Genomic DNA, 6,000 nt, shown 5'->3' with positions numbered 1-6,000 from the left:
GTGGAACGGAAGCTCGGATTGGGGAAGGATCTAGAAAAATTGGCCAGGTCCTCTTTAAAGGAACTACCTAGGTATTTAGAGAAACCACTGAAAATTTAAATCTCTATGGTTGATCAACGTCGTTGTCTCATTGTTGAATCACTACGAACGAAAGTTTGGGTATGTTTTACATAGTGCAGGAAAGAAAGAACAAGAGACGAGACCTCGCAATTGCGTCCTATAACCGGCTTGTAAAATGATAAATAAGCACGCGGCCTAATCTGTGACTGCGCATTACCTGACCACTTTCAGTCCCCTTCAAATGAGAGACTTCCATGTTTCAATCGATTATCCGTGACAAGTGAGTTTAATGCAGCGTCCCTGGCGTGCATTACCTATTCCAAGACTCTACTGACACGAGTGGTCGCGTTTGTCTGCACGTCGATGCCAAAATTACGTGCCTTATGTGCCATGTTTGCTGTACAGTTTGGCACCTGAACGTTGAAAGTGAGGTTGTTGACAAATCGTCCTTTTTACAAGATGTCGGACTATATTAACAGAACTAAGCAACTAGCAATTGTAACAGAGTTAAATAATGACCAAAGTGACATTCATAGTGGATGTTCTTGATGAAAGTCGTATGGTAAATCATCCACATTGCTAAGAACTCAAAGAAAAGAGAAATTGATGTCCAAACATTTGAGAGACCGCATTTGTTTACTTATGTACGTATAAATAAACCAAAAAGTTTTAAGAAGGAAGTACGTAGCACCTTTTCTGCTTTATCTTTTGTGCCTTTTTTTCTTTTCAAAGTGAAGATTGTTACCGGAAAACTATGTTTTTTCTGTTTCAGTAGACCTGACTTTTGTTATTATTGAAACTATTTCCATTAAAAACGTTCTTATTTACGTACAGTGTAAAATATCACGTCTTTGTGGTACGTGTACAATTCGTTCTGAAAACGAATCAAATGATAAAATTAAGATTAAGAAGACACAAAAGCACAAAATTCGATACCATAACATAAATGAGCGCTTCGAGAATTGATTAACTTTCGATGTCGGCAGACGAAATCACAGTGCCTTGTTTCTGTGCAATCTTCAGCACCCTCAAGATTGTAGAACCCTACACTCGGCAAAGTCAATAGATAACTGATGTCGCCGACCTGCTTGCAATGTGATTGGCGGTTGATTTACACTCTGAGTTGGGCTCTCAACGTGAGTACTCTCTTTATCCAAGGAATTCTCTTATATTAAACAAGCTGGACGCACCAGGTACAGCACAAAAAGTTAAGAGATCTCCCGGCTTGTTCATCCATCGCTGTGTCTCGTAAGACAGCCCCCACGCTTGCAGCCTCTGCTGAGGGGCCTTGATATTAAAGCCTATTTCACGCAATGAACGCATGAGTAGGAGCGGCCAGATTTAGCACCAGCGTACGTCATCTAGCCTGCGTGAAAGTCCCTTGCACCATTAGTCTTACCTTTAGCGTTACATCTTTTATCATCAATGGTGCAGGAGTAGTCCCACAGCGTTGAATAAAACTTTGCAACTCACTGTATGTTAAACGTTTAACGAAAACAGTTATAGGACACGTCTTTTCAACTAGCTAACGCTCGAATTCCATTCCCTTGTTCAGTTCACCATTTCCACCTTCACGCAGATATGCGTCTAGTAACGTTCGCCACTGGATTGAGTGAAATAACACTACAGAAAGATAAAGATTGTTTTCTGTTTTTCCTATACTTTCTTTTACCTGTTTTCTCCTTCATTTTCATGATTCACTGAAAGAAATTTTTCGGGATAAGTTTTGTAAAGTTATTTCTTTGAAAGCTGCTTTCTCTTCATGCACTTGTCATCAATGTTATAGCTATTTTCATTTTGTTCTGATGCTGTTTTTTTTTCCTTGTTCAACATGTTGAAACTCATTCTCCATTAACGAGCAATATGAGGACGTAATTTTGTATGAAACTGTAGATAGACGTAATGAGTATCTTTAAAAGTATTGTGTGAATAGAGCAGAACTACATCGATAGGTCGACAGAGAAGAGCACCAACAAAAAGTCGGGAACGAAAACAATAAGGCAATTGTTGTGTACGACTACGTATTGGCAGGTGGAGAATATCAGTCTGAACATTGTCACATCTGTGATTTCTGTGTGAACCACGAATAAAGAATTAGTAACTTTACGTGCAGTGTTGCTCATAAGGTGGAATCCCATTTTCACTCATTAATCTTAAAACTCGGTAAGCTGTGTGAACGTTGTAAATACACCGTTTTCGATTGTAGGCAGCATGGACTGTTTAGTGGTTCCGTGGACACTGAAATGAAACAGAAAATATGGTAACGCATTTTCTTCTCGTGTTTTGATGCAAAGAACTTTAACCTTGAATGTACGGTGTGCTGATGGCATTGTACTTGAACTGATTACAGAGACAGCAGATGGTTTGGTATAAACGGCGAAGTGTTGATTCACGATACAGTAAACCTCGTATACTTTCACAGTGCGTGCGGATATACAGTGAAATATGCCGAACCGCGATCAAATAGTAAAGTATAAATGTGAAAACTGTGGCTATAATAACTAACAAACATGAGATCGGGTTACGTCACATGTTAATGGAAAGTGCGTGTCCTATGTTCGTCGCTTCATGCAGATACGCAAATTGGTATTAATCAGATAAACATCGAGCGCTCCTCTTACACTCGCATCAGGCGCCCACGATCAAGGAGATCTGAAAGACAACACTATTTACTGGATTGTACGCTCAAGAGCCACAGAATAACGACGCGATCGGCGACTCGCCGACAACACTGGCATGTGGAGACTGTTTTTGAAGGAACTTTGGCTAAGAAACACTGCGAAGTATATTTATCTAAGCAGTGATGTCAAAAATAATTTTACAGAACCGACAGTAACTTTTCATTGTCACTGATTTTATGTAGCTGTAAGCTATCATTTTGTACTTTGAAGAAGTAGAGAAAAAGCTGACTTCTGCGCTAGACACGCTTGGCTCCTACTACAAAGCCAATCACCTAAAGCCAAATCCCGACAAGACTCAGGTGTGCGCATTTCACTTGAAGAATAGAGAAGCTCGGCGGGAACTGGACGTTACATGGCAAGGCAAACGACTGGATCATCGTTCAACAGCAGTATATCTGGGTGTTACCCTTGACCGAACTCTGACCTTCAAGAAACATTGCCATAACACTAGGCTGAAAGTTAGTTCACGGAATAACATCTTGAGGAAGCTCACATCCACCGCCTGGGGAGCAAGTCCTCCCGTCTTGAGAATTTCGGCTCTTGCTTTGTTGTGTCCGCTGCAGAGTAGGCTTCACCTCTGTGGGGTGCATCCACTCCCACCAAACAGGTTGAGATTGCAATCAATGAGACCGTCCGAATCTTGTCGGGATGTATGAAGCCAACTCCAGTCGATAAAATCTACCTTATTGTTGGGATAGCTCCCCCACTATTAGAAGGGCTGTTGCTGCTGATGTAGCGAGGGCTAAGAAAACTTACGGTCCCCGACATCCACTGCATGATCATCAGGCTGAAGTCGAGAAAGAGCTTCATCGCTAGGACTCAACCACTAGAGGGAACACCAGAATCTGACCGCATCACCAGGTGGAAGAGCAAGCTACCACCTGATATCCCTGTAAAGGAAGAGATAGCTCCAGGAAACGACTTGCCCTACCCTTTTTGCAGTTCGCTCAATCGTCTTAGGGTGGGCGTTCCTCTATGCAAGACCAACATGCGAAAATGGGGTATTCTTCCAGCTGATGGAGATACATTCTGCGAGTGCGGAACAACAAAAGACCCGGCCCACCTGCTAATATGTCCTCAACTTGAACAACCCTGCACAACAACGGACCTGATCGAGAGAACCAACAAGGCCATAGGAGTTGCTACCTTCTGGAAATGCTGACCGGACACGTAAGTGAATAAAGGACAGTTAAAACTTGATTTCGTTCATTAAATTATTTCTTTCCATAATTATTCTGCAGACCCATTAACTCCCAATACTGTCCTTACTATTGCAAATTATTGTTCTTAACACTAATGACGTAAAAACTAAATAGATTTGTTTCTTTTTATTCGCTTTTTAATTGCCAATGCATCTTTATTTGTATAGTTTGTAAGTGTTTATTTTTGCATATTTTAATGTTGTGCATTTAATTTCGTACGAACTGTAGTGCTGTGCTGATGAGGTACACGCACTATACATTATGTGCCATTACATTAGCATGCCACTAGTTGTTCTGTTTTTTTTGGGGGGAATATCTTATCAAGGGCAATCCGTTTGATTTGAACTACTGGGTGATCACAAATAATGTTATAATTTTTGAGAAATAACTTGCGTGAGTGTAATGAACAGCTACACTGGGAGAAAGGTTGAGTATTCCCGGTTTCAGTTACCTGAAAACTTGTGTGCGCCAGAAGCTAGAGAAGACGGATGATGCTTTCTTTAACCTTAATAGTTGAACACAGTTGGTTCTAGCTCAGTCAGTATTCGAGGAGGTACTGTTTCGGATTATGTAGTAAAATTTTGTGACACCACTAATCCGATACCTTCACAAATGAGGATTTTTGGCACGCAGAATCACGGCTGTTCAAACAAATTTCGGGGTTGCAGCCGATCGTCCTTTAATTTATCCCACGATATTTCGACTGCGCATCTGCCAGCCATCGTCAGTTGAGCCATCGAAGACTGACGAAGCTTTGTTCAGTTCCACAATATATGGTACAGCGCGCTGCAAGTGTTCCGCTCATGAATCGAAATCAAGTTGACAGATGAACTACACTTACCGACGGCAGCGCCCTTGCTTGCGGAACTACGAAACTCAGCTGCCCTCTGCATTACCGCTCGCCGCGGCTGTTAGCGCACTGTGTCGTCTTCGATTAGAACGAATCGAGCAGATGACGGGGTTCCATCCACTGTCCAACAAGTAGCCACTATTACGGTTCATCAGCTTTTCCGCCAGGCGTATTTCCGCGGATTCCTTAATAATGAAGTACTAAAAAAGATGTCGCTATGGTCAGAATCATAGTTTTGTTATAGTCTGTTGAATGTCCAGTGGAAATATAGTGTTCAGGAATAGCGGACTTACTTGGCTGCAAAAGGCGAGTGCAACGCTAATGTTTAGTGCAGCGTTCTCTCACAGTGTGTATGGTCTGTCCTGTGTAAGTCACACCACATTGACAATGTGTTTTGCAAATTCTGACCTTCCGCAGTAGTAAGTCATCTTTCAATGGTACGAAAAGGTTTGCAATCTTAAATGATGGACGGAAAATCACTTTCACCTGAAATTTACGGAGGATTCTTGCTATTTTAAGCGAATTGTTGGCCACAAAAGAAATAAAAGCTGAAAGTTTTGTAGTCGTGTTCTCCTCTTTATCGATTTCGTGATTCTATATTTTAAATGACAGTGCCCTATTAACCTTCTGGGTGGAATATGGATTTCTTCTTAACACTGTCTTTAGCTGGGCTAGCTCTTTTGGCAAACTATCTTGATCTGAGACAGTGTGAGCTCTGTGTACGAGTGTTTGGGTGATGACAACTTGACACTTGCAAATACAAATCATTATGAGTGGGCTTACATAAAATGAATACCCCAGAGAGCCATCATTCTTTGCCGGTCTCAGTGGCCGAGGCGCTTCAGTCTGGAACCGCGCGACCGCTACAGTCGCAGGTTCGAATCCTGCCTTGGGCATGGATGTGTGTGATGTCCTTAGGCTAAGTTAGGTTTAAATAGTTCTAAGTTGTAGGGGACTGATGACCTCAGATGTTAAGTCCCATAGTGCTCAGAGCCATTTGAACCATCATTCTTTCGTATAACCAAGACATCCGAGAAAGGCAGACACTCTGCTGCAGAGTGAAAATCTCATTCTGGAAACATCCCCCAGGCTGTGGCTAAGCCATGTCTCTGCAATATCCTTTCTTTCAGGAGTGCTAGTTCTGCAAGGTTCGCAGGAGAGCTTCTGTAAAGTTTGGAGGGTAGGAGACGAGGTACTGGCAGAAGTA

Source organism: Schistocerca piceifrons, chromosome 3, assembly GCF_021461385.2.
Source record: "Schistocerca piceifrons isolate TAMUIC-IGC-003096 chromosome 3, iqSchPice1.1, whole genome shotgun sequence".
NCBI lineage: Eukaryota > Metazoa > Arthropoda > Insecta > Orthoptera > Acrididae > Schistocerca > Schistocerca piceifrons.
The sequence above is the reverse complement of the archived record's forward strand: the minus strand, read 5'-3'. Positions refer to the sequence as shown.